The sequence below is a fragment of the Dermacentor albipictus genome, chromosome 4 (assembly GCF_038994185.2).
Source record: "Dermacentor albipictus isolate Rhodes 1998 colony chromosome 4, USDA_Dalb.pri_finalv2, whole genome shotgun sequence".
Taxonomy (NCBI): domain Eukaryota; kingdom Metazoa; phylum Arthropoda; class Arachnida; order Ixodida; family Ixodidae; genus Dermacentor; species Dermacentor albipictus.
In genome coordinates, this window is record NC_091824.1 from 150459690 (window position 1) to 150486808 (window position 27119).

Consider the following 27119-nt stretch of genomic DNA (forward strand, 5'->3'; position numbering starts at 1 on the left):
GGACTATCCTCGTCAGTGGGTACGAGCCTTCGTGGGTACAGATGTTCATCATCATCAACATTATCTCGCGGCCAGCGCGCAAGCCCCACGACTCCGGCGGGTGGGCCGGTAAGTGGAATGCTACTTATTTCAGATCATCTTGTTTGCATGCAGCAGCCCCATTTATGCCTTCTGTCGGGGCCACCACCTTGAAGCACAGAAACAACAAAAGTCACATATGGCTGCAGTAAAGAAGAATGCTTACGTAGGTCCTATTGTAGTCTGGAGCATCGATTGCCCTTGAAAGAACACAAAATGACTCTGAAGGGAAGCATTAACAGCGTTTAATGTCACATATTGCTGCTAAGTACCACTGAAGCGCCAGTTTTACGTAGATGAATGCCTTTTTAAAGAATACGACAAAAAAGCTGAACATAATTGACGCCAGGATTGTGAAAGCACTGAACAGGGTCCGAACGTTGTCCAGCATTTAATTTGTAAGTGCTAAATGTAGTAGGGCGGGACGGAAACGCGGCTGGCGGGAGGTCTAGCCCGGCAGGCCTAATGGCCGTAGGCAGCAAGCGCTGAAGAAATGAACGACTTCCAGTTTGAACCAGGTGGTTTGAACTGAACAGATGTCAGTTATGATCGCGTTACAATTATAGCGGTGTGTTACGGTACGAAATCAGCAAAAGCGTTGAGGAATGCGTCGAGGGGCTGTTGAGCAACAACGACACATTCTCAAGAGTCTGTTCCCTAATGCCATGAAATATAAGAATCAGGGTATACACAAATTCTGGCCCCACGAACCTTACAATAAATTTTGATGTTAATGCGATTGGTATTGGAGAGAGAGAGCAAATGATAAATGAAAGGTAGGGAGGTTAACCAGGACTGAGCCCGGTTGGCTACCCTAACGCTGGGGAAAGGGGAGAGGGGACGGAGAGGTTAAAAGAGGAAGAGAAAGTCCACTGGGGATATCGGTCAGTCACTCAGTCCGGATCGCGGACACTGACTCAATCCTGTAGCTTCCATGTATCGTAGCAGCGCTTTTGTGGCCTTTTGTAGCTGCGATATGTGAGGCCATGGTCCCAAGATCTTGTTCAAGGTGAAGGGTTTTCGATCTAACTTGTTGAGAGCTGTACAGAGATCTTGGCATTGGAGAAATGCAGCGACATACAGTATCGTCACTGCTAAAATGCGTCATATCTGAGGCGTGTACTCAAATGGGCTACTCCCTCACGCATTCCTTTGGAAACGCTGCGCTCTTTAGCAGTGTTACCGTGAAGACCGCGTGCGGCGCGTGTCCGAATATATATAGAGTGAAAATTGTCTGAACATCTAAGACACGGCTTGGATTCCAACCCGCACGGCAAGAAATAAATAAATAAAAATGAATAAAATATGCAGATCGAACGGTGGGAATCGATGTAAGCGAAGCTTTCTGTGCTGTTTGCATTGAATGACGATTATTAGCGGTGCTGTTGACGGCGAATGTTTAATGTCTTCAAAGTTTTGTCCATCACAAGAGTGGTGAGCTGATGTTAAACGTTACTTTGCGTGCACCACTGCTGCTTCTCTGCGTAGTACACAAAACACAAAGGGAGAAGAGTTTGCTTGAAGCGTTGTTGTGCGCGATATTTCATAACCTCTGAAAGGGTTGAGCATAGTCTGCCTTACATGGCACCGCGCATCGTAGCAGAAGCATTAAACTTGAATTGGATTATGGGGCTGTACGCACCAAAATCACAATAGGATTATGAGGCAGGCTGTATTGGCGCACTCCTGATTAATTTTGGCACCGTGGTGTTCTTTAACATGTCCCTATATCAAAGTGCGCGAGCGTTTTCTCTTTCGTCCCCGTCGAAATGTGGCTGCCATGGTCGGGACCAAACCAGCTATCTCGACCAATGCCATAGACGCAAAGCTATCGCGGCGGCCACAGAACTGTTGATTTGACGTGCGACCGCTTCCGTTGTGTCACCTGGACCCTGCGGTTCGCTTTAATTATTGCGGCTCTGCTACTGCACGCCTTGCGCAAGTTGTCTGCTAGACATATTTGCTTGGTTTTACATTACAGAAATAGAAGAAACGCACCATGCCATACCTTGAACTTCGACTTATCCTGCGTTTCCTTACCTTCTCACGTCACCTTCACCCCCTTCCCCCGTATTTGTATGGAAACTACAAGCAAAGCTTGGCAAGGCTGTTATTCACTCGTGTAGCGACTGCATCGGTTGCATCCTTCCCTCTGGACGTGGACGTTTATGGAAAGGTAAGGGCCTGCGGGGGGTCACGGATAATTACAGCTGTCAAGAAGCGAATGTGGCCACGATCAGAGAGGTCCGGAACGCCTTTGCACATTTGACTCGGTGTGGTCCAAACTACTTCCTCGCGTCTCTTTTCTTCTCTGCCACGCTCCTTCCATGCAGATATATGCTCTGAACCTCCCCCCCCCCCTCCCAGTGCAGTGTGCCGGACAGCAGCAGCAGCAGCACCAGTGGGAAAGTTGAAGCAAAATGCACAGAAAGCTTCGCTTAAAAAATGTCAAGGGGTTTTAATCCGTAAGCATTGTTTGACGGGTACCGCAACCCCGTCAAAGGAAAAGTGTAACTCCTTGTATCTGCCCGAAAATGCCTGATTTGCCAAGACATTTAATCGTTGTAATAATGTAAATGTAAAGTAGTGTAAAGTACTGTAAAGCATTATAAGCAACAAGGAACAACTAAAACAGAAAACAAATAATAAAAGAATACGCATAGATACATATAGGGCTCCTTAGAATGTGCATCGGGAAGCTTATAGTAGGAGTGGGCCAAAGGAAATTTGGGAGTGGTGTAGCCTGGGTTTGAGGGAAGACTAATTTGAACTTTGGGGGAGGGTCAACTTAAAATTAGGGGTGGGCCACCTTGAATTTTGCAGGAGGGCTAACTTAACATTTGGTGTGGGCGAATTGAAATTTGTGGGCGGGCCAACTTAAATTAGGAGTTGGGCAAACTTAGGTTTTGATGTGGACCATACTATACTTCGGGTGGGCCAACTTAAAATTTGTATATGGGCCAAGCTCAAATCTTGGGGTGGGTCAACTTAACCTTGTTTGCGCCAACTTAAATTTGGACTTGGGCCAACTTGAAATCTGGGGTTAGGTTAACATCAATTCGGAAGTTACCAAACCTAATTCTTGGAATTGGATAACTTGAAATCTGGGAGTGGGCTAACTTGAAATTAGCGGGTGGGCCAACTCGAAATTTGGAGGCATGCTTACGCATACTTAGACAACTCCGGTAAAGTTTCTGATGCGTTTTTTTTTTCGATGTCATTAAGAAGTGGCATACACCTAGTGGCGCACAGCCAGTCACCCATTTTACCCAGAGAGAGGGCCCTATACCGCAAACCTATTCCAATATGTTTTTATTCCAATTTCCTGACGTCAAATTTGCGTAACCGCCGACCCAAGCTTCGAGCGGTGACCCGCAGGTTTGTCTGAACAGGCCAATCAAACGTTCTCCTCGTTTATAAGAAGTCGCTTTCGTTTGCTTTAAAAACGGATAACATTGCCTACAGCGAGTGCCTTGTCTTATCTTATTTGCTGACAAGAGGCTAGGAGCACGCTTAAGTGGAAAGGAATTCAATGTGGCCGAGCCAATGCACTAGAAATCAATAACAAGATGAAGAGGATGGTGCCGGCGTCTGCGATTGGTCCATTTTCCCTTACTTGGCTTGAGGTAGCTGGTTCAAAATCGCTGCGGCACGCAACAGGAGATTAATAATGCCACTCATACAGACCCTCAGCAATGAAGAGGCGGTACAGAGAGGTTGAAAACGTACCGAAAGTGCTTGAAAACGTTACACGGCCACGTAAAAAGGTTTACTGTACGCAAATAAGCCCATGCTCTCCGGCAAGTGTGAGTAACCAGTGCCTGAGCGATTGGCGGCAGCCATCTTTTACTCCTTTCGGAAAGGGGCAGCCTTTCCGGCTATTCAGAAAATAATTAGGTTTTGTTCGGCATATTAATACATCTTAACGCGTACACGTCCCATTGACGCGGTTAGACTTCGCGATCTTTTGACGTCGCATGAAGGGCAGGTGAAGGGGGTGCAGCCCGAACGCTTTTCACCAATAGCTGAGGGTTAATGGCTAGAAGGCGTCGAATCAGAAATAACTACTTTTTTTGTTTGGTCCAATGATGTATAATCAGTGCGTACACGTCACATCAGATAGGGAGCTACCATGGTTTTTGTGACGTCGCGTGACGGACAGGTGAAGTGGGGGTGGTTCGAAAACATTTTTGACTGAATGCGGAGGGCTGATTGCAGAATTGGAATGGAAAAGTGTGGAATAGCTTTACGTTATAGCACCCAGTTTCATTGAAGAGAGGCACATACTATGTGACCCAAGTCGGCGTAAAATGTGTTGTTCAAAATGCGGCATGTGCCAAGTAACTCATAGTCACTTTCTCAAGTTGGCGTCATACAGGTTCACTGCAGAGCGGCAGATACCGAGTATTGCACGCACGGTGACAAAAGTTGGTCCGCCAGTTGGTATTGAATCCTGTCCCTGAACATAGCTGCCCGATGATCTACTTATTTCACCATACACAATCAATGACCAAAGGTGGCGGGAAAGAGGTCAGGCGCGGACACAGTTATACACTGATAGAGATATACCGCAAACTCGGTGAAGTTCACAAATAATGATAATTGCATTAAAACTGTCTCGGTTTTCCGCCTCTGAGCAACTTTTTTGAGCAACCATTTGAGGCACCACTTTTTTCACACAAGTAAATTTTTTGTGTGAGAACCGTCATTTGCCGCACGCACCCACCGATACCATATTGGGTAGCCTATATATCGACCTTAGCCCGGTATTAAGGGGCCGCTTTCTTTGCCATGACCACTGTGGTGTGGCGTTCGCCTCAGTTTCTTCGCCGGAGATGTTTGTGGATATAAGTAGGCAATTAACCTGTTGCACTAAGTATGTGACTCAGTAGACAACGTGCTGCTACCCGGCGTACTGACATAGTATGCAGTTTGGATCACTTGGGATTTTGCACGGCGAGTGGCGAAGAACTTCGATAATAAAGGTATGTATGACTGGGTGTGGACCAGACTTTAAGTACTCATTCTAGGCCAGTCCCAGAAAATGGAAACCAAATGGTCACTGCGACACGAAAGATATGAGCCTTAAATGTATTTACATATGTGTCGTGCTATTTGCATAGACCTATAATAAGCATTGTGCCCTCGGCAAGTATCATTATTGCCTTCGTCATCGGCGATGTAGACAGCTAACAGCTATAGACATCCAGACTGCTCGTGACCGCTACTGCTGCTACCTCACTAACTTAAACAAGTTTCGATCGTGGCATACTCCAGCACTGCATTTGACCTGTGTACTTTTACTGCAATAGTACTTTATGTGGGCTGGAAGGGCATTCGCGTGGTTGCCGTTGGGAGCGCCACCATGCTTTTCCGCCATCGACGGCGCATGGACCACTCGCTCGCGGGAGGTTAGAAGGCCTCCACATCTGTATAGTTTTTTTTTTGCTGTAAAAATGACTAAGCGAGATTGACACATCGTCAACGGTAGGCTCAATCGGCTCGATGGTGGGGATCCTTCCACTGCTGGCTGGACCGCTGTGCGCAGGCGTACTATAAGCTCACTAGCGTTCCTGGTGAGCTCCCATGTGTACGCGCTGGTCTGAGTGTAATGCACAGTAAACGTCAAGCTAGCTTTACATCAAATTTCACTAGGTGCACAACAGCACCGATGGTTTCCTGTTGGCCCTGCCCCATATGCCATTGAGAAGAGACGCCTGCAACGCCATTGGCGGCGCGCTTAATAATGCGAACGTGGTGAGGCTTGTAAAGCACCTGGTAGCTGACAGGATGCAGTTCCTTCTGCCAAACAAGAGTTGGCTTGCGTGCTGCATCACGCCAACAAGTCCTAGGAGTTCGAGCACACGCTAAACTTTGCTATTGCTATCAATGCTTCATCTTTAGTGCGAATCTTCCAAATTTCTGTAATCGTTCCAGCGTGTGCAAAAAAAGCAGCATGTGCAGAGAAATAAAATCTGTGCAAAAAAAGATTGATGTTCGCGCGCTTAGCTTTTAATCAAGGGAAGATTTCCCCAGGATAAGCGTAGTCATGAATTAGCTATCATGTTATTTCGTCTTGTTTCCATCGTTTGTACTGCGCTGTTTTATTGTTGACCATGCTGCGCCAACAGTCTTGTATTTGTACACTTACGTTTTTGCACACTTCGTTATGACAAATGAAGATTGTATTTAATTCTAGTCAACAATTCGTTCAAACAGCTATCGACTCTACCAAGGCAACCAGGAAGCGCCTCAGATACAACCCCCGTCTACGAAGCCCTTGCCGTGGTCATCGAAGCAGGCAGTGGCTCGCGGTCGGGACGTCTACCTGAGCTGCGCCTTCCTGGTCAGTACCACCAGTGTGAGATGCTTCGTCATCTGATAGGCTGCCGTTGCGCACTGGTTACTAGCGCTTTGAGCAAGCAGTGGTCCGTTCCGAGCTGGACCGGTTCCTTTCCTTGAATGCACGTAAAAACACCCACAACTGTCCGAACAAAACCACCATCTAACCAATAGGAAATGAAATTGTTATTTTATTGCAATAGCAATTTTATGGACACTGCAGTCACATTTCTGCCGGCGTCGTCGCTATCGTCGTCGCCGTGAGGTTCCGTATAGAGTTCAAGGGGGATAAAATCGGCCTCGCACGCTGAAGTGAGCCTTCAAAAGCGGTCAATCTCGCGTTTGCGAGCGACGAAGGCGGGCCTGAAGCGCGCCCTCTGCTGTCGCGTGCGAGGCATGGGGGTGAGGCCCATATGGGCGGTTGCGGGGGGTCAGGTTCGTTCTTCTCCGGCAGCTGCTGCTTACGGCGTGGCTGTGCGGGCACTGTATCTTGAACACGAGCTGCGATATTTGCAGGGTGTGTGTAGTGCCGGTAGTTTCGTATGCGCTCTGCCTTCGACGTTTCGTTCACGTTGAAGCGAGAGATGCACGAACGTCAATTCGCTCGCTGCTGCTACCGCGATTCCTTCACAGCAAGTTTCCGAGCTCGTGGAGCGATATGTGTTGATATTTTCCTGTGGGCGCGTGACACCGTGCTTGTTAATTCAGTTAGAACACGTTGGCGGGCTAATTGGCTTAAACCCGTGATTGAATAAACATGACTGAACGAGGACGCAGAAAGAAGCAAACACACAGAGACAACACTGTCCCTGTGTGTCTGTTTCCTTGTACGTCCTCGTTCAGCCGCGCTTACACAATATATCATTGTTAATTTAGTTAGTAAGCGAATTTTTACAAATTTATACGGCCGATAAGACTACTATCCCTACTTCCCGCATAGCTATCTACTAATTTACTATCACAAACGGTGCTTCGCTTTTGGGGCAAAATTGCGGCTTTTTATCCAAACACTTTAAATTGGAGTTAGATTCGGAAGTACGTATGTTATTTGTTTATTCTTTCACATTTTGTTACAGATACACGAATTTAAGCCTTGAAACATAAAACTGCCATGGCTAACCCACCACCTCCAATAACTATAAAACTTCCATGGCTAACCCACCGCCTCCAATAACTAGAGACTACAATGTGCTTAACTATATTATTCAGACTCTTTCAATAGTTATTGGAATAGTTATTGAGTCCCGAATGGAGAGTATTCCCGAATGGAGGAACAGACGCTGTGTTATAAATTGCAGAATTAGAACACCAATGTAACCGAACCAACCACTCATCTCAAATTATGGATTGAGCGGTAGATTTTGTGCGCCTGAAATTCCTTGTCTCGTGCCCTATTGCAATCAGGACAAGACTAAATTAGAGTACCCAGAAGGCAATAAGCTAAGGATTCTTGTTAATAGGCTGACAGTTTGGCGACTACAGCGCGTGACGCACTTAGTGCCCAATTGTTATACTTATGAGCGTATGGGCAGGAGTAACAGTCAGGATGCCTTACGTGACAAGGTGGTAGCACCAACACAGAAGGCGCGTGTGTGCAACGTTAAGGTTATACAACTACTACTCCGGCTGAGTATCTATAGCGATCTTTCGCGGAACACGACGACACGCATATATATCGCAGCCTTTTTCTTAAAAACTCAGATGCTAGCGAAATTTGAAATTTCGCGTTCGCTGAGACTCTGGAGCGTGTCACCAGTGGTCGTATCTTTTAAACATTTCATGTTCTCTGCTATCGCTTCACACAAGGTCCAGTGTGTCTTCGTAACTTTAAAACCTGTTGACAGCAGCCAGTTCTCTTCAGCACATGGGTCATTTTGTCATGCTCAACCTGCATAAAATTTTTATGCGTCCGTAAAATGTCGGTATGCAGCAGTACCTTGGCTACCGAGGTTTTCCGCTTTCGGCTTAAATACCTATATTTCTTGCAGCGTCGTCGTTCGTCTAGCTCTGTGTGCTTAATATAATGTTCCCTGACAATCTCTAGGTTTGCCTTTCAAACTTCGCCACTTATGTCCAGGATATAGGACAATAACTCAAACGTGACTTTTTTTCACAGCCGTACCTCATGCTAGGAAATTATTGTTATCTGAAAAGACACAGACGAGACGCTAAATACAGATATAGTTAGAAACGCATCTGCAGCACTGTCTAAAACGGATAGCCTACGTCGCCTTCATTTTGTCGTTGTCTTCGCAGAGACTGCTGGCCTCTTCTTCCTCAATTTTTGTGTTTTGTAGAACTAATCCTACCAAGAAAACCGGCATCGACGAGCAGCTAAAGGCGAATCAGCATTGTAGGCATTGAGGGTGTCAATCTTGGGTACCACTCGGGCTCCTAGACAGGAGGCCAAAGTAAAATTGATGCCACTGGCGCAAATTGCGCAGCACGTGGCAGACGCCTGTGTTGCAGGATCAAAATTTTCAAACGATCCACACGAGGGGCGTTTGACCACAGGAGCACAAGCCGGTGGCCACAGAGCCAGAAATCGCAGAAACGCCGTTTTCTGACTTGATATCTAGTCAGGAGACTACGAGCTAAGTAGCTTGCATGGCCGGCCAGAGCGAGGGCGGTACGGGCAGAGCGTGTGATATTCAGTAACGACCGGAAAGGTATGGTGGTACCCGTACAGGCAAAAGTTGGAAAAGGCTATATCTAGAGTCAGAAATTTGCACTCACTGACGGTTCATGTGGGGTCGGAGTTTTGAGAGGAGGCAGACTGCATAAGCGATAACACGATCATTGCCAAGCTGGTATTAGGCTAGTGTGCGCCTGTGCCGTGGCAGGGCGGTATCGGTACGAAATTCGGACGGTGCAAGGATCGAAATGGGCTAGTTCGTGGGCGTTCTGAGAAGGCTGATTAGGAGAGAGAACACGAAGGCTTCTCATACGTCGCACGTAAAATACACATTGTTCCAGAAGAAATATATTTCGCGGCGATGCCACAGCCATCAAATTTCTGGCGAAGCAGCGTAACTACGAGCAAAGCCTGATGAACCTCGTACATCTTTGGTGCAGTGCGGAACATAAAAGTTCATGACAGCACGGATATTTCCTGGGTAAGATTGCATTTCGTTAGCGTCAACAAGACGATCCAGCATGGTCATCTAGTGATGAACAAAGTTGCATCTGGGTTAGTTGAGTTGCCAATCAGCTCAATAAAATGTGCACGTTTCAAAGTTTAGGGAGAGGCTTTTAACGTTGTAAAAGTGGCATAGTCACGTGAACCATTTGAAACCTTGACGAAGTGCCCGTAATGCGCTCGATTTTGGTGGCTGAATTGTATGTACCCAGCAGCATCATGTCGAATTGATAGAGGTTGTCGGCTGTTGTTAAGGCGGTATTTTAAGAGTGTAAGTCGTCCGCGGCAGTTTGACAGCAGCTGAAGTGAAGACCAGTAGACGATAAACGACGAACATCGTGAACCCACTCAAGGCATTAATTAATACGAGGTAAGGGGTCTCTTTCACGTCCGTTTCGTAAGCCGGTTAAGGCACACATAACCGACGCACAACATATGTAAGCCCTGTGCCACAGGCACCCATGAAGTGTAGGATGTTTTTTTTTTCTCTTCTTTGTTTTCATCCTATCAAATTACTGCTTTAATAACTCTGCAATCCGCATAATAAATGGGTCACAGTAAATATAATAGACATCGGAAATCATGTGTTGTATCAAGCGGCAATATTGCGACATAATGAAGAATTGTGCAGACAAATTCAGCTTCCCCAGACAACGGGCACGGCACAATCAATGGCACCCGTGTAAAGCTCAGAAGGTTAAGTAAAGGGTATACGTTGAACAAGATGCTTCACTCGACGCTACTTGGTATTTCTGAAAGTGCTAGGCTCGGGTAGCGGCACCTCTCGTGGAAACACTTGTGTCATAAAGCCATAATGTTGTCATGAATTCTGTTTCAAAATGCAGGTGGTGTAAAGACTGGGAACGTTGCCACCAAGAGACGTCACTGTTTATTACGTAAATATATGAACTTCAAGGATACATCGGCTTTATGACGTGCCAATTACGGCCATTCTTAGATAACTGCGCCAACTGTCGATACTTGTTAGACAAGCAGGTTGAGTGCATCACCGGCGGTAGCTCTCAGCATATCGGCAACATTGTCTCAGCGATATGTGCGTCATACAATATGACTTATGTGTGGCGTTAGGCTCAAATGACATCCGAGCGCGGTTGCATAAAGCACGCGTAAACAGCGTGCCGTTAGCTGTTACACTCGCTGAAGATGTTATATAAGTTTTCATTCACTTTCCGAAATAGCGAGTTAATCTTCGTTTGGTTTGAAGCAGGCTTGAGGTGTGGCGCCTCAAGGGTAAATATTACATTTGCGAACATAATGTGATCTACCTGTTGTTGGTGTTCATGCATTCGTGCAGGTTGAGCAAGGCCTCGATCTCACCTTGAACCCCTGGGAAGGCGCGAGAACCGCAGGAAACGCCGAGAGTAATGGATGTTTCGGTGGAAAATGTCGTCGCCAGCGCGGAAACTGATCCTGCGACTGCAGCCATTTTGGAAGACACTAGGTAGCGTCCGCTGAGTAGCTCCGTGACGCTCCGTGGCTCCGTGAAGTAGCTCCGCTACTTCCGCCAAGATGTTACGTGGAAAGATGCAGGTCAAAGACACTTTACGTAAAAGAAACGAACTATGATCAATTATAAAAAGCAACAGCTCACACTAGCTAAAAAATTGTCGCCGTCAATCGCACGCCCAATTCGCCCCTTTCTTCTCATTGATGCTGGTCCGTAGCAATAATGCCGGCAGTATAGAACTTCGCAAATTCAGAAACGTTGGTCAGAGGCAGAGCGATTCACGAGATTACTGCTAGTTGTTACACAATAATAAAAACTGGAAACTTCAAAAACAAAGGAAGTTTGTTTTTGAAGAGAGATCTTAAAGCCTCGTTGGCGCGTCTTGCCTGGCAGTCAAGGTCACACGGTTGTCTTGGCGGGGTGACAGTCGACACCAGATCTTTTATTTAGTGCCACCTATTAGGTGCATGCAATTAACAATATCTTGAAAAGGAGGAAAACGTATTGCTTTTCTATCATGACACAACCATTTCTCTTTTTTTTTCAGCGATCGGCCGAATCGTCTACCTATTTTGATATTGGCGCTTGGTAAGATATATTTTGTTTTATGTATTCGCTTCTGTAGTTGACAACGGTTAGTGCAAGAAAAAGCTGACCTGTAAATTATCAAGCCAAATGTTCCCAGTGTTCTACGCATAGCTCGAACCAAGCGAGGCTTTTGTGTTTCAAGCGTACCGCGTATCGCGGGAGCGCATAACATGTTTCAAATATAGATATTAAAAACATACAACAAACAAACATAAATCGAGATACAAATATGTGCAGATATATGCAGACTTGCAAATCGATGTGAAGCGAAGTTTTCATGAAGCTCATATTTAAAGGTTACACAACTTAATGCAATCCGATCAATTGTACAAATTTTATCCGGTGCAATGTGTAATGTCAGGCAATTTTTATGTTTATTTTTTACAAATGTCACTGCAATTATTTCATAGAATTTCGATGTTCGTACCCTAAACCACAGACAAGCTACGCAGAAATCAAAACATCAAATCACACGAATAAACAGTGTAGTGGTTGATGCAGTGGTGTCACTTACGAATATAATATTTATAATATTTGGGGTTTTACGTGCCAAAACCACTTTCTGATTATGAGGCACGCCGTAGTGGAGGACTCCGGAAATTTTGACCACCTGGGGTTCTTTAACGTGCACCTAAATCTAAGTACACGGGTGTTTTCGCATTTCGCCCCCATCGAAATGCGGCCGCCGTGGCCGGGATTCGATCCCGCGACCTCGTGCTCAGCAGCCCAACACCATAGCCACTGAGCAACCACGGCGGGTGTGTCACTTACGAGGATGTAGGCGATGTTATTTGAATTATTAGATTTTACGTGCCAAACCCCCAACACGATTATGAGGCATGCCGTAGTGGGAGGCTCAGGAATAATTGTGACCACCTGGGGCGCTTTCACATGCACCCAATGCAAGGTACATGGGTGTTATTGCATTTCGCCTCCAACGAAATGAATCTCCTGCGGCCGGGATTTATTGCAACGAAACGCGCAAGCCACTGTGCAACCATGGAGGGTGAAAGCGATGTACCATGCTTGTTGAGGGAATAATTGCGGTGAGTGGTGCATTTAGAGATACGTATTGAAGTACATTCAGGGATTCCATACGGCTTTTGTCATAGGGGAACAGATCCTTTCTTTCAGACTGTTGAATAATGACCAGGTACTCAAAATCACGTATCCAAGGTACCCCGATAAACGGTATTCCAAATATATAAGGTATACATTAAAATCAAAGAACCTGTTTCATATCACGTGCTTTGCCATTAAGCCGTCATTGTCCTTCAGCGACACCTACGAGCAAGCCCTGCATGTAAAGGTGTTATGTCACCGTTTATTATCCTACTGCGTATAAAAGAGCTGCATTCAGTCAAACTAGTTTGATGTTTAAAACGTCGAGTTTCATTTTACATTTGGAAGAATTCGGTGGCAGATTCCTTGTTGTCCCAGGATAAACGGCCCAAATATAACAAATTTAATAAAGTCAATGAAAGCCGTGAACCTTGTTCAATATTAGATTTACAGGTCTATGTGGGTCAGATATACCTTTCATAATTCATTGCGCTAAAAAAATAGTTTGCTCACTGGCTATGCTTTATCGATCAAAATTTCGCGTTATATACGCAACTCCCTCCGGGCGACACACCAACGAACTACACGAGAAACGTGAGAATAGAGGCAAAGAAAGTTATGCTTTGGAAACGTAAATATAATAATTGTAATGAAGAAGAAGAGCACAAGGACAAGGCCAGCCAGATCGTCTGTTCCGTGCCTGCAGTGGAACCAGTGGGCCAGCCGGATCACCAGTGCTTAGCACGAGCGTGAGCCATTCGGGCAACCAGCTGTTCCTGCTCTGCGTGACCTTCCTTCTCGATTACAAATAGACGCTACCAACTGAACTGTTCAAACACTCCATTACAATTGGTGGAAGGTGCGGGGTATTCAAGAACATCTAAACCCTGGAACTCCGGTCTCGGACTCTGCCTCCCGTCATGCCTGCCTCTCCCCAGCCGACGTCGCCGCCACCCTCCGTTGCCTGCTCTGGCGCTGTCCCGCAACGCTATCCAGCGGTTTTCAGCGGTGCGGATGAGCAGGAACAGCGGGTTGCCCGAACGGCTCACGCTTGTGCTAAGCACTGGTGATCCGGCTGGCCCACTGGTTCCACTGCAGGCAGGGAACAGACGGTCTGGCTGGCCTTGCCCTTGTGCTCTTCTGCTTCATTACATAAGAAATAAATTATGCGTTTTACGTGCCAAAACCACTATCTGATTATACGGCACGCCATAGTGGGCGACTCCGGACATTAGATCACCTTGGTTTCTTTAACATGCACGTAAATCTAAGTACACGGGTGTTTTCGCATTTCGCCCCCATCGAAATGCGACCTCGTGCTTAGCAGCCCAGCACCATAGCCACTAAGCAACCACGGCGGGTGCAGATATATGAGTAGACGTGGACACACGTTTAAAAGTAAGCTGTAGCTCGGGAACTCCTATGCGTATATAAATATATATATATATATATATATATATATATATATATATATATATATATATATATATATATATATATATATATATATATATATATATTGTACTGAAGGCACAGGGCAGTGGGCATGGTGCGGGTGTGCTGGGGCAAGAGAAGAAGACGACGAGAAGTGCTTGCTTTCCCGTTACGATATAGCACCGACCTGTTGAAGCCTAGCGCTACAACCTATAACTAGGGACCCTTCCACTAGGGTGAACACCCCCGTTGCATTTGGTGGAGCTGCTGGGTTTCTCTTCGGCATCCTGGAACTCTGCAGTCGAACGCTACCACAGCTGTTGCGATGGATGAACCGGGACCATCCCAGGCTGCTGCTTCCATGCCCCCGCCATCATCTGTTCTGGCGGTATCCGGCAGCACGATCCAGCTATATTTACCGGCACAGACGACCACGACGTGGAAGACTGGCTCGCCGAATATGACCGCGTAAGCGCCTACAATAAATTGGACGACCGCACAAAGCTCACAAATGTCATGTTTTACTTGACTGACGTGGAAAACCTATGGTTCCGTAATCATAAAGCCGATTTTACCACCTGGTCGGCTTTCACGACAACTTTGGCAGAGGTCTGCGGCCATCCCGTCGTTCGCCGGCTTCGCGCTGAGCAGCGCTTGCGTGGTCGAGCTCAACGCCAGGAGGAGACCTTCAACAGTTATAATGAAGACGTGCACTTACTATGGAAGCGCGTCAACTCATCTATGGACGAAGCTGACAAGATCAAGCACGTCATGAAAGGCATCGACGCCTTTCATGCCTTCCAGATGCTCGTTGCAAAGAGTCCGCGGACGATTGCCGAGGTCATACAGCTTTGTCAGCAGTACTAGGAGCTGCGCAAGCAGCGTGCATCAACACGCGCTGCTCAGCAGGACAACGCGGATCTATCTCCGTTGAATTTCGGCCTCGACGCTGCCCACATCTCTGCTTTAATGTCGGAGACAAATCAGTTCATCCGTCAGGAAGTCGCACGCCAACTCTCTCTGGCGAACAGCACACCCGAGCCGTCGACAACCTTGGCTCCTTCGCTTCGCCACGTCATTCAGACACAAGTTGCCGCGCCGCTGCCATCTGCCCCTCCTCCGCAGCCTGCAGCAGGACCGCTAACGTCCGCTGACGTTGTCGCCCGGCCTTACGCTCCTCCTGCTCCTGATGCCTACCGGGCCACTAACACTTTCCATGTGCTGCCGCCACCTTCACGTCCGATTGTCGTCCCTTACTCGTCCCTTACACGACGGCACGCGGCATCAAGGCGGCTGTAAAGTGTCCAGTGCTCCACCTTTTCGCTTTTGATGGCGCGGCGTTCAGCGCGTCGGCGTTCCGCGCGTAAGTTCAGAAGTTTTATGTCAGGCGCCGGCGTTCCAGCGGGCACTGTACACGACTGGGTCGCGGCGACAACGCACCTCGAAATGTGAGTGAGGAAGTCGGTGTTCGCCGGAGGGGCGTGGCACAGAGTGTCCCGAACAGACACCAGTCGCTGATGCGATAGGTACAGGTGTGGTCGCGGCTCAGACCGAGTGGATCAAGCGAGATCGGATAATGATCCGACTCCTGAGTGTCAGGGCTGCGTACCCACTCATAGTGGGACCGTTCGCTAACCGGCGATAAGTCTACCACACTCCCGCGCACCTTCCGACGCACGAAAGTGGGACTGCCGGTGTTGATGATCAGCAGACCAGAGGAGTGGATTGAGTTCAGCAGGTTCCTGCCATTGGGCTCACAGCGGCTGCTGCCCCATGCCGTGTGGTGAGAGTTAAAGTCGCCGCACACAACACAGTCGCCGTTGATGCGCGCGGTGAGGCTCTCCACGAAAGACGTATCCCATCGCTGCACGGGTTGCACGTACACGCTGGCGACACAAGTGTCAGCCCCCCAACGCGCACAGTCACAGCCAAACACTCTACGGAGGTGGGAACGATGTCGGCCACACGAACGACGGCTTGGGCAAGGCGCGCACGGACGTAAATAGACGCGCGGGAGCGACCGGGTGGATGGAGCGGATCACAGCACGGCACGTTGGCGCAAGCCCGTAACTCGCAGGTGGTCGTACTGTGGTATCCCACGAATCCCGGAAGGTTGCACACCCCGTCGCGCGTGTATGTCTCTTGCAACGCGAGCACGTCGTACTCGTGCAGGAGTAGGTGTCCGGACCACTCGGCGTGTCGTCGACGCAGCGAGCGCACGTTCCATTGCAGGATGCGCGGCCGACGTTTGGCTGGGCGACTAGACATGGTGATTGCGTCGCTGTTGAGATGCCACTGCCTGCAGGCAGATGGTTCGGAGCGGATGGTCAGCTGGCAGCATGGTGCTGACTGCTTGCATGGTAAGCAGCAGGTTTTCTACCAGCTGATCCATAGTAGTTTGGGCGGGTGGAGCAGCAGTATCCTGCGTCTGCTGGCATTGACAGGCACGAGGGGCTGGTACCGGATGCCTGGGTGCAGGGCTGGGGCCTTTCAGCACGCTCGCATAGGACCGCGCCGAAGATGAGGAGGACTGCTGCGGCTGCTTCTCCTCCCGGACTGCTGCCCTGACAGCAGGCCTCGACAACGCCGAGGTGGAGGAAGCCATGATGGTAGCCACCTCCCGTTCTTCCTGCCATTTGGGGCAGGCGGGAGTGTCGGCCCTATGAGGACCCCCGCAGTTCCTGCAGCGGACTTTCTGGCAGGAGGTGCCCTCCGCATGGCTCTTGCCGCATGAGATGCAGTCGGTCGGCCATCTGCAGGACTCCAGCACGTGCCCGAAGCGGCCACACTGCCGACATTGCACCGGACGGGACCTGGCAGGCCTCACCCTGAACCCGAGCTTGAAGAGGCGCACGTGTTCAGGGGGACCGGTCCCGCGAATCGGATGGTGATGGTGCTCTCCTCCCTCATTGCCGACAGCAGGGGAACGCTCGACTCGATGGCTCCCAGCAGGTCTGTGTCCGCGGGTAACCCGACTACACCGTGCAAGAAGCCGGTGCTCTTGCCGCGCTCGGCTGGTAGTCGGGCAGTCACTGGGATTCCGTGAAGCTCAGCGACTGCCAGCAGCTCCTCCAGGCACTCCCGGGAGGTAGTATCGGCTGCCACGATGTTGCGCTTATGGTTAACGCGAACCACTGCAACACCGGGCCGCGAAGAGAGAGTTGCAGTGAGTGAGAGGCGTGGTGCTCCTCGGAAAGTTCCACCGGGCGCCGAGGGACGGAAGAGCACCGTACCGACGACCACAGGGTCAACCGGGAGTGCAGCAGTCTCCAGGACTCGTGCACGCCGCCGGTCCCTCTTTGACTGCACCAGCGTGAAGTCGTACGTGGTGGACTCGCGGGCGGATGGTGTCGCTCTCTGTACTGCGGTTGTAGGCACGCTGGGCGTGACCAGGGTAGCGGGTGGGCGCCGCGAGTCGTCCGTTACCCCGGGAGACGAACGGGAAACATGGGCAGGCTCCTTCCTCTTCTTCTGCGTTTTCTTCCCCTTTGGCTTCGGCCGCGAAGAAGGCTGGCATGGTGGGTCCTTCACAAACCGCGCCGCGGGGTTATCAAGGCCCTGATGTGATGAAACAGTGGGTGTTGCGTCCGTCAGCTCCATCGCGTCGGCAGCGCTTCCGTTTGCAGCTGGTTCACTAGCAGACGCTGCAGGGGACGCGCCGCCATCAGGAGCAGTCGGCGCGTCGAGGATTGTGCCGGGCGCGCCCTTGCTCGGGGGCACGCGGAGAAGGCGGCTGTAGACTTGGCGGGATGTCGAGAAGTGGCGCTCGCCTTTTTTGGAGGGCCTCCGTCTTGGGCGGCAGGCGGAGAGGAGGTGGCGGCTGTTTCGCCCGAGTGTGGGGAAATGGCGCTGCCATGGTCCGGTTGCTGCGCGTGGCAGCTGGCTGCCGTGTGCTGCTCCGGGCTGGGGGGAGAGCTCGACGGTTGCTTACGTTTCCCGGTTGGCTCCTCGTCCTCGCTCTCCATCTCGCGGGCGCGTTTCCGGGAGCTGGACATATCCATGTCCTCGTCGTCGGAGGGGCGAGCGGGACCGAAGCATGGGCCCCGTACTGGGGGGCCATCCTGGAGAGGCTTCGATGCGATAGTAGGCAGGGGGGGGATCCACAGGGACATCGATGGTGGTGGCCCGTTGACTGAGCCACTGGCCCAGCATACGAGTGGCACGAAGTTCCAGGTCCTCCCTTGCCCAGAGTTCGTCGAGAGATGCAGGGCCGAGTGTCACCAGGCTCAAGCTGGCATGCCGACGGTGGCGAACGCGTGGCGGGCGCTCTCCGGGTGAAGCGAAAACCATCTTGGCCCGAGACTTCAGAGCGACACGCAGCCTATCATATCTTCCGCGAAACGACCCTGGAGCGTTGGACGCGTCGGCTTCGACTCACAGTGCACGTGCAACGCCTGTTGCTCGTGCGTCATCGAGCGGTGTCGGACTCCTTTCACGCGCCATGTGCCTGCTGCACGTGCGACAGGTGTTCTTCCCGGCGGACCACCGTGGTCTTGCGCGGCGTTAGGCGTAGCAAGGCGCGGGGAGGTTGGCGAAGAAGCAGCTCGAAATCTAGACCAAAATCCACTCACATTTAATGCAGGTGGTATCTGCTGGGTCCTTCAATCTTGCCGATTCTATCGGTGCAAAATGAGAGGGGTGGGTGGCCTTTCTTGTAGAAATGAGCGTAGGATGCAGGAGTCCATGTGAGGCACGTCAGTACTACACGGCCCCCTTGCGGAGGCATTCCATTGTGACCAACATGCTTTCCTTTGCACTTTTTATTTCCGTGCCCCCGACCCCACAAAAGAAAAAAAAAACATTCTTGTGGTGCCGGAAATTGTCTCATGGTGAAAGTTCGATTTTCTTACTTCTTTTGCGGAAAGTAATGGGCCACACCCTTATTATATTATTGCGCTAGCAATTATATGGACACTCCATGCGCATTCCTGCCATCTCAATCGCCCTCATGTTCTGTATAAAGTCCAAGGGCGATAGCGTCGTGACCGCGCGCCGCATGCTGTATGTGCGAGTGAAAGGGTAGGGAGGGGGGGGGGGTGCCATGGGTGAGTTTACGATGGTAGCTCAGTCTCTTGTGTGCGCAAGGGAAAAAATCTGGGAGGAAGCGCACCGCCTCTGTCGCGCGTGATACATCAAGGGGAGTTGAGGGAGGGGGTGCTGTGATGGATGTATCTCTGATTTTGCAACATGTTTACTTGCCTTGTTTGACGCATTATATACAGTGACTTTTTCTTAGATACATAGATTAAGTGGAGACTTTTACGTATATTTAAATATCATGTTGCTAGGTTTTCTGTATACGTGAAGTGAACACTGTTTCCGGTGACACTCTCTTGCCCTTTACCAAGCTGTATCTTCACACTTATATATTCCATTGTATTTTCTAATTTCGAATGTACGAGGACGAGTCAAGTGAAAATGAGCTAAACCAACCCACACAACAATGGCTTGATTTTTATGTGCGAGGCATGCGCGTAGCGCAGGGTCCTCTCATTTACAAATGTTACACGCAGGTGTGATAATAAAGGTTTTTATTGCTCTCATTCCGTGGGTTGAACAAGGTAGCGTGACATAAAGGACACTCCGAAAGTTGAACTACATGGTGTCGTGAGCCTTTTGACAACTGAAGTTGTTTCCCAAAAAGAAATTAGTCGCCGCATGGCTGCCGTGCACGTTGAACGTTGCATTTCATTGGCCACTGTGAGGCGTTGGAGCAAACGGTTCAAAGAAGGACCTGAAAATTGCAAAGACGATTGAAGACTGCGCCAAAGCCACCGTGCGATCGCCCCCAACACAGTTGCCAAGGTTGATGAGCTGATTAGACAATAACGGTGGATAAGCATCGATGAATTGGCAGAGCGTGTGAACACCAGTAACGGTTGGCTTCGCACCATAATTCATTAACATCTCAGTTGTCGGCTCTTGTGCGCGCAGTGGATGCCCAACATTTTGAACCACCACCAGAAGACGGAGAAGTTCGCCGCTGCTTTGACTCATTTGATCCGGTGTTACAATGAGGGTGACGACTGTCTGTCTGCAATTGTGACCGGGAACGAATCATGGTGCCCCTACTACGACCCTGAAACACGACGGCAAACCTTACAGAGGAAACATTCCAATTCGCCGTCCCCAGAAGAAAGCAAAGACCGTCATTTGTGCCGGAAAGGTGCTGTCGACTTTTTTTTTTCTATCGTCAGGGGCCATTACTGCTCGAATTTGCTAAACCTGGAGAGGCTATCAATTGTTTCTGATATTTTAAAACACCGGACCGGCTTCGTGTCGCAATCAAGAACAAACGACGTGAAAAATTCAGGAGTGGGGTCATCTTGCTCCACGACAACACCCGTCCCCATGGGGCTGATGTGGTTAAGATGAACTGGCAAAATTCAAGAGCGAAACGCTGCAACAACCGCCTTACAGCCCAGACCTGTCCCCTTGGGACTTCCACATTTTGGGGCATTTGAAGAAGCAACTCAAGGGAACCAGATTCGTGTCGGATGATGAGGTGAAAGAGTCAGTTACACAATTCATGAAGCAGCAACCCACGGAGTTTTATGACACATGAATCACGCCACTCGTTAGTCAGTGGGACAAATGTCTAAATGCTCATGGAGACTACCTTTTTAAATTGTACTGGCCGTTTGCCATATGTTCGCATTCGCTCACTTTCATTTGACTCCCCCTCGTATAATTTGCAGAACTCCTGCTCTTTAAATGTGCTCTCTGTCGCGACTATAATTCCGGTGCAACTAGTCACAATACACGACCGCTGACAGCTGCTCCTGCGCAATACATTGCGACAAAGGACAGGGTCATTCAAATCTTTCCCTGGCCGTGTCTATGTACAAAAATGTAAACAAAGTTCTTGAAGGCCATAGCTTCATTAGAATATTTGTCCTCAACTAGTTCATTTCATCACCTTTACATTTTTCATATCAGTGGCATGCACTGCTTTGGTGGCTTCAAATAGATATAGTTCTAAAGTTAGTGTGATATTATCTTTACTTACTAAATATACAGATAATATGGAAGCATTGATATCAATTATTTCGGGCACAACTTTTGAGCCATACGAGTATATTCTTTTATGAAAAAATACATATTTTACTTGTCTTGACAGTGCACAGCGTTCAAGAATACGTTCGCAGCGTCTTCGGCAATTGCGATGCAGTCCTTATTCCCTCGACATTCTATATCCCTCGACAAATTCTATAAGAAGGAGTGCGGCCTGCAACGTCAGCTCCCCCCCCCCCCCCTGAATGAAATTTCTGACTACTTCACTGGTACGTAGTGCAAATCGTATCTATTCCATCTGCAGGAAGCCTTTACTCATTACTGTGCAGCCGCGGATGCGCGCAGGCGAGCTACTTGGTTCATGTTTTTGCCTGTTCCCCGCACGGCCAGCGCCACCGCTGCCGTGAATGCGAGTGCCATCTGCTGGTGCTGCGAAGAACACAACAGAACCCACGGCGCGCGGGCTCCGCTGTGATTGGTTAACCTATTCGACGAGAGAACAGCCACGAAGCTCGCACGGTCATGAAACGTGGCGTGGTTTTCAAAGAAAAGCTTCGCTTTGAAAAAAATACATCAGTGTTTCTGTAATCTCGCCGCATGGTGATGGTGAAGGCTAATTGCCAAGTCTACTTGGAATGTACATACGTCACAGCACCCTTGCTGTTACGTATGTCCTGATGAAATTCAATTGAGCCATAAAGAAAAGCTGTCCCAGCAGCATATCTCAGCACACCATGGAACTCGAGAATCATCCTCCAAAAATCAGAGGTCCTTTTTTTTATAAAGGGGCGTCATAAGCAGTAATTTCTTTCAGCATTTGTTCGCCACTACAACTTCGTTCAGTCGGGAATTTGAGCGATCCGGGAAGAATGTAGTAGTTTGATGAGTGCGGTATACTGCAAAAATAAGAAGCGTGGCACTGGTTTCGCGCTCGAAAGCGCACAACCGAATCTTGTTTTGTGACCAAATATGTGATCCAGGACTTTGTTCAAACATAGCCTCCTATATTTTTTAAATGCATTCCCAGTGACGCCACAATTGGGAGCCATCAAGATGTAGCAAATGCAGGGTGTCTACCAACCGGGAAAACCGGGAAAACCGGGAATTCTCAGGGATTCTGAATAGTCAGAATGCACTAAGGGAAAAGTCAGGGAATTTGTGCTTCAACAATGGAAAATTAGCTGTAATTCTATTGAAAGCGAACGAAAGTCTCGGAAATGCTGGCTCGAATAACAGAGGAATCGTAACGAATCGTCTTTGACGCCGTGTCGTCGGCTGGAGGAGTTGACAGTACAGTCACAGTGTACAGTCAGTGACAGTGTACAGTCAGTGACAGTGTACAGTCAATGACCGACTTTCCAGACGCCCGATAATTTCGACGGCTTCGTGGCACCTCCACGTACCCCGGTCCATAGAATCAATGTTTAAGAATGCCTGACATTTCCGACGCAAGAACCCTTTGCCGTCCGAGTTTCCGAACTTTTTGCCGTGACCGCAGGTCCGAAAAGCCGTTAATCAAAGCCACCATCACCACTATTTTGATTACCTCACCACCTCGAACCGGCGTTCTCGTACACAGATCAGCTGGCAGCCGCAGCCACCACCACAGCAACGCTAGGCCTAGCTCCTTCTACGCTCGCTTTTGAATTTCTTGCCCTACAGTGCCGTGTTTTTAATTGAAAGAATTCGCCGCTCTCAGGAATAGTCCTCTCGATTTCCTTAGAAGCTCGTAAGGCACGGCAAAATGCATAATTACAGTTCCTGCAAGTCAGTTTCGCCTCATTACAGTCTTCTAAAGTGGTCAAGCATCCTAAAAGTATATCGGTGAAGCATAACGAGCATGGGAAGAGGACATTGTCATGGGACACAGTATGTACTCCTTAATTATACATGCGTTCACCCGCCATCTTGCCACAGCACGAGCACCAATATGCCTAATAAGGCAGGCCTTCAGAGATTTTCGGATGTGCTTGTGGCGATTTTAGCTCTTAAGGGAGCAAAGGACATGCATTAATTTTTTCGCATTGCCCGAATTCACAGACGTTTTCGCGGCTTCTAGGGATTCCAGAAAGTCAGACGTTGACTGTACATCTGACTAAGACTACGCTTGAAATGGTCCGTGGGGTGAACGCGCAGTGCAAGGAGGACTATAATAGAAAGGACCTACGCGTCCATGAATGAACCGGAAAATAAGTGTGCTGCCGCTTCTTTCAAGAAGCTTGAGTTCAAACAAGGAAGTGTTGGCTGACGAAGAGATGCACGTGTTCCTCAACCAAACTAAAATGCTTTAAAGCACTCCTTCAAACCAGTGAAACCCAACACTGAGTCATTGCGTGCGTGCTGAGAGTATGTAAGGACAGCTAAGGTTGACTTACCAGCTGTTGAGAGAGAACCTCGGGTATGTCAGGACAGCTGAGGTTGGCTTACCAGCTGTTGAGAAAGAACCTCACTTGCGACAAAGTTCGGGCCTCATACCAATGAGCTTGACATCAGTTCATAGAAATAGCTCATATTCGAAAATATTTGCTTCGGTATGCATCTCTATTTTATTCATAATTGAGAATGTTCGACTTGATTTACAACGGATTTCAATATATTTATCTCCAATATATCGTATTCGCTGTGCATTTTAGTAACCCCTCTCTTCTGTTTTCTTTTTGAATAAAATAAGTACTGTTCATAATTCGAAGTGAATTATTTCCATCTTTTATTTTTAACATACTTACTAGAGAGTAACAGCATCGGGCGTCATGGTGTCGGCCTGTCTTGATATAAAACAAAGCTCTGTGTCACTCAGGGAATTTTGCAATGGCACTCAGGGAAAACTTCGAAAACTCAGGGAATTTGGAAATATATAGTTAGTAGACACCATGAAATTTCATGTATTTTAGCAAATTACAATTAGAATTACTATAATCAATAGTGTACCCTTGTTGCCCACGGAAGTAATTGTGGAATTACTGAAAAGCAATTCATTGCTTCTACATCGTAACATTTCTTCCAAATGTTAACATTGTAGAAATACAATAAATAGAACAAGTAGGCCTGGCTCTTTCATTGAGTATCCCGTTGCTTTTAACGTGTTATATAGTTTAAATGGCACTTGCTGTACCAAATTACCGTTGTTCCGCTATCTTCGTTTCTTTATAAAGAGGTCTTCACCAGCACGACAACGAGCTGGATGTGCATGCTGAAGGAAAGCGCGGTGTTGTAACTCACGAACACTTAGGCATAAGATTGGGTTTGTATAATGCCCTTATGCCGCATTTGGACCTACGAAATGCAGGGTTTCAGTGTGTTTGTTGCTCCGACAAGGCGCTCCATGTTGGACAAATAAAAAGCTGAAAAAGAAAATTGTCCGCACGTGATAGCGATAGTTACTTGGGACGTTGATCCCAAGTAACTATCGCTATGGAGCCATAAAAGTGCCGTTTCAATTTCGCGGCTCACATCTGCGACAGCGGTGAGATTAGGAAACAGATATTGAGATATGGAGCTCAGCGTGACATGTTATGCGTAGGGCAGATAACCGGTGGACCATTGGAGTTATAGAACAGGTGCAAAGGGAAGGGAGACGCAGTCGAAGATGGCAGAAAGTTAGGTAGGGTGATGAAATTCGAAAACTTGCAGGCGCAAGGTGTAATCAGCTAGCGCAAGACAGAGGTAATTGGAGATCACTGGGGGAGAGGCCTTCATCCTGCAGTGGAGACAAAAATAGGCTAATGATGATTGAGTGCCCGAGTTCATCTGCCTGAACATATGCATCCTTGAGGCAGCTGCGTGCCGGGACCGTGGGCGTTCTATTGTAGTTTTTGCCAAATTCTAATGCTCAAAGCTGCTTCACCACTTACAGCTTGCCAAGTCAATAAAGTAACTGCTTACATAAAATTGGTTGCTGAATGAAGTGTTTTAATTACAGTGGGCATTGTTGAGTAAAAGAAAGTAATCTGGTAATTACAGCACTGCCAAAAATGTAATAGCCTACATGTCATTACTTACTGCCATTCTTAATTTAAAAGTCTGCTAACCAGTTTCACTTAGAAAAACAAATATCGAGAAATTCTATCTTGTTATCTTCTATAATAATTTTGCCCACACGACTTCTCTTAACTAGCTCTATGCATGATTAACTAATTTCAAACATTTCATTGGCACTGTACGTTTTTTTCGTTATTTGCGGGCTTTGGGTTAACAAGCTGTTCACATTGTTTTTTCTTTTATGTGTACAAATCAGCTGTTAAAAAGCTGTGCATTTTAAATCGCGTCGTAGTTGATTGAATAAGAGGCACACGAGTATTATTTTTTAACTTGCTGACAGCTGTATATATATATATATATATATATATATATATATATATATATATATATATATATACAAAATGTTTATAACTTGCTTATGCACCGTAGTTTCATTAGGTGAATAAATACAGGCACACAGAAAAAGGCACCTTCATCGACGCTATCGCTAGAACTCTGATATGCCTACACGCTTCTACGGAAGTACATATTTATTTCCAGAAGCATCATGGTTTCCCAATGTGGCCCTCTGACTAATGCACGTGATAGTGCCTGAAAATTCTCAGGCGTCCATGTCACCAATACAGCCTATGATTTTAATTAAGCTATACACGAAAGACCTCAAATTGGAGAAAATAATGTGAGCACATTTTATTCACAATTTTGTCTCAAATTAAACTGTATATTTGCATGAAACGTACCTTGCGAGATTTACAGACGTGCCATCAAGTACTCGAGTTGATCTAATATAGTATGAGTGACCCCTCTTAATTTCTACCAACGTACAGTTTCAATTTCAGAATGCTGACCTCGTTGACGACATGCCTTTTTCTCTCGTTATCTGCAGTGATCGCATTCGCAGCCCCGTCATTCGCGACCTGGCTGCTTCACAAGTTGGGTTTCGGCGAGCAAGGAATCAAGGCCAACACTGTGGCAGCACAATGGCAAGCTTCGACTAATGGCGTCGTTCATAGGGCGAGCCTCTTTGCCATGTTCCAGAGTTGGGGAGTTAAGGGTATTCCCTTTTTTGTGAAATTTTTCATCGGCTACATTGCCTTCTACCTCGCCCTGGTCTTTATGTTTTTTTCGTGACGGCGAGCACCACTCCGCCTGCGCTAATTCTCCCCTTCCAACAACCGAAATTTTGACTGAAATAAAGAACACTGAAGCTTCGTAACATACCGTTTATCGTATTTTGGTTGCACGTGCAGCAAATTAAGAATGTTTCCAGGCGGTTCGAATGAGTGAACCGCCGGGAACGTATACGTGAACATACGTGTAAAAGTGAACACTGTCAACCAGAGGGCATATTTTAGCACAGCAGCGCTGATGAATAAGAGCCGTTGTGAACGTTTTCACTGGCATTTGAGACAAAATAGTATCCACAATGGTTTGCGCCACGTGAAGATTACTAAGTTCGCGTGTCGTGCGAGAGAAAACTGGCAGCTAAGCCCCGGTAGAAACGAAGGTTTTTTTTAACCGCCGCATTTAGGTTCACGGGCCATCTTCATCAGCGATTCACCCTCTGCGGATGTAAATATTTGGTCAGCTATTACTTGATGCCTTTGATGAGTGTTACAGTTGTCCGTTTAATGCTCCAGGACTTGTCATTTGCATCATAAGAAATAATGCGTACTCGTAGCGTTCGTTTTTTTTTTGTTTTTTTTTTTTACCCTCCGCAGAGCTACACCATGGCTACTGGTCTACCAGCCTAGTGGCTTTGGCAGTGCGCTGCTTAGCTCCAGGTCTTGGGTTCAATCCCGGCCAAGGAGGCTTAAGAAAATTTGCTGGAGTGGAGATGCCGTCTCAAAAACGAAGCCGAATCGCTATCATGCCAGAGGCAAGCAGTAACGTTAGTGAATAGCGGGTTATACTAGAAGCGCTTTCTCCCCACTCCGTGCTATTGATGCTTAATTTAGCCGTACAGATATCGTCGGAAGTCTTTCTTTGTCACTGGTTTCAGAACGAAGCCTGAAC

At 48.0% G+C, this 27119-nt stretch overlaps 1 long non-coding RNA gene across 2 annotated transcripts; it reads left to right on the plus strand.

Annotated features, from left to right (window-relative positions):
* On the plus strand, positions 1-26319 carry LOC135909790 (uncharacterized). 2 transcript variants are annotated; one of them, XR_010566798.1, is made up of 5 exons: positions 1-108; positions 6298-6424; positions 10875-11021; positions 11575-11615; positions 25990-26319. It is a non-coding gene; the product is annotated as an uncharacterized lncRNA (long non-coding RNA). The 2 variants fall into 2 exon arrangements; XR_010566799.2 differs by lacking the exon at positions 1-108 and adding an exon at positions 2235-2254.
* Positions 26320-27119: the final 800 nt, after the last annotated feature.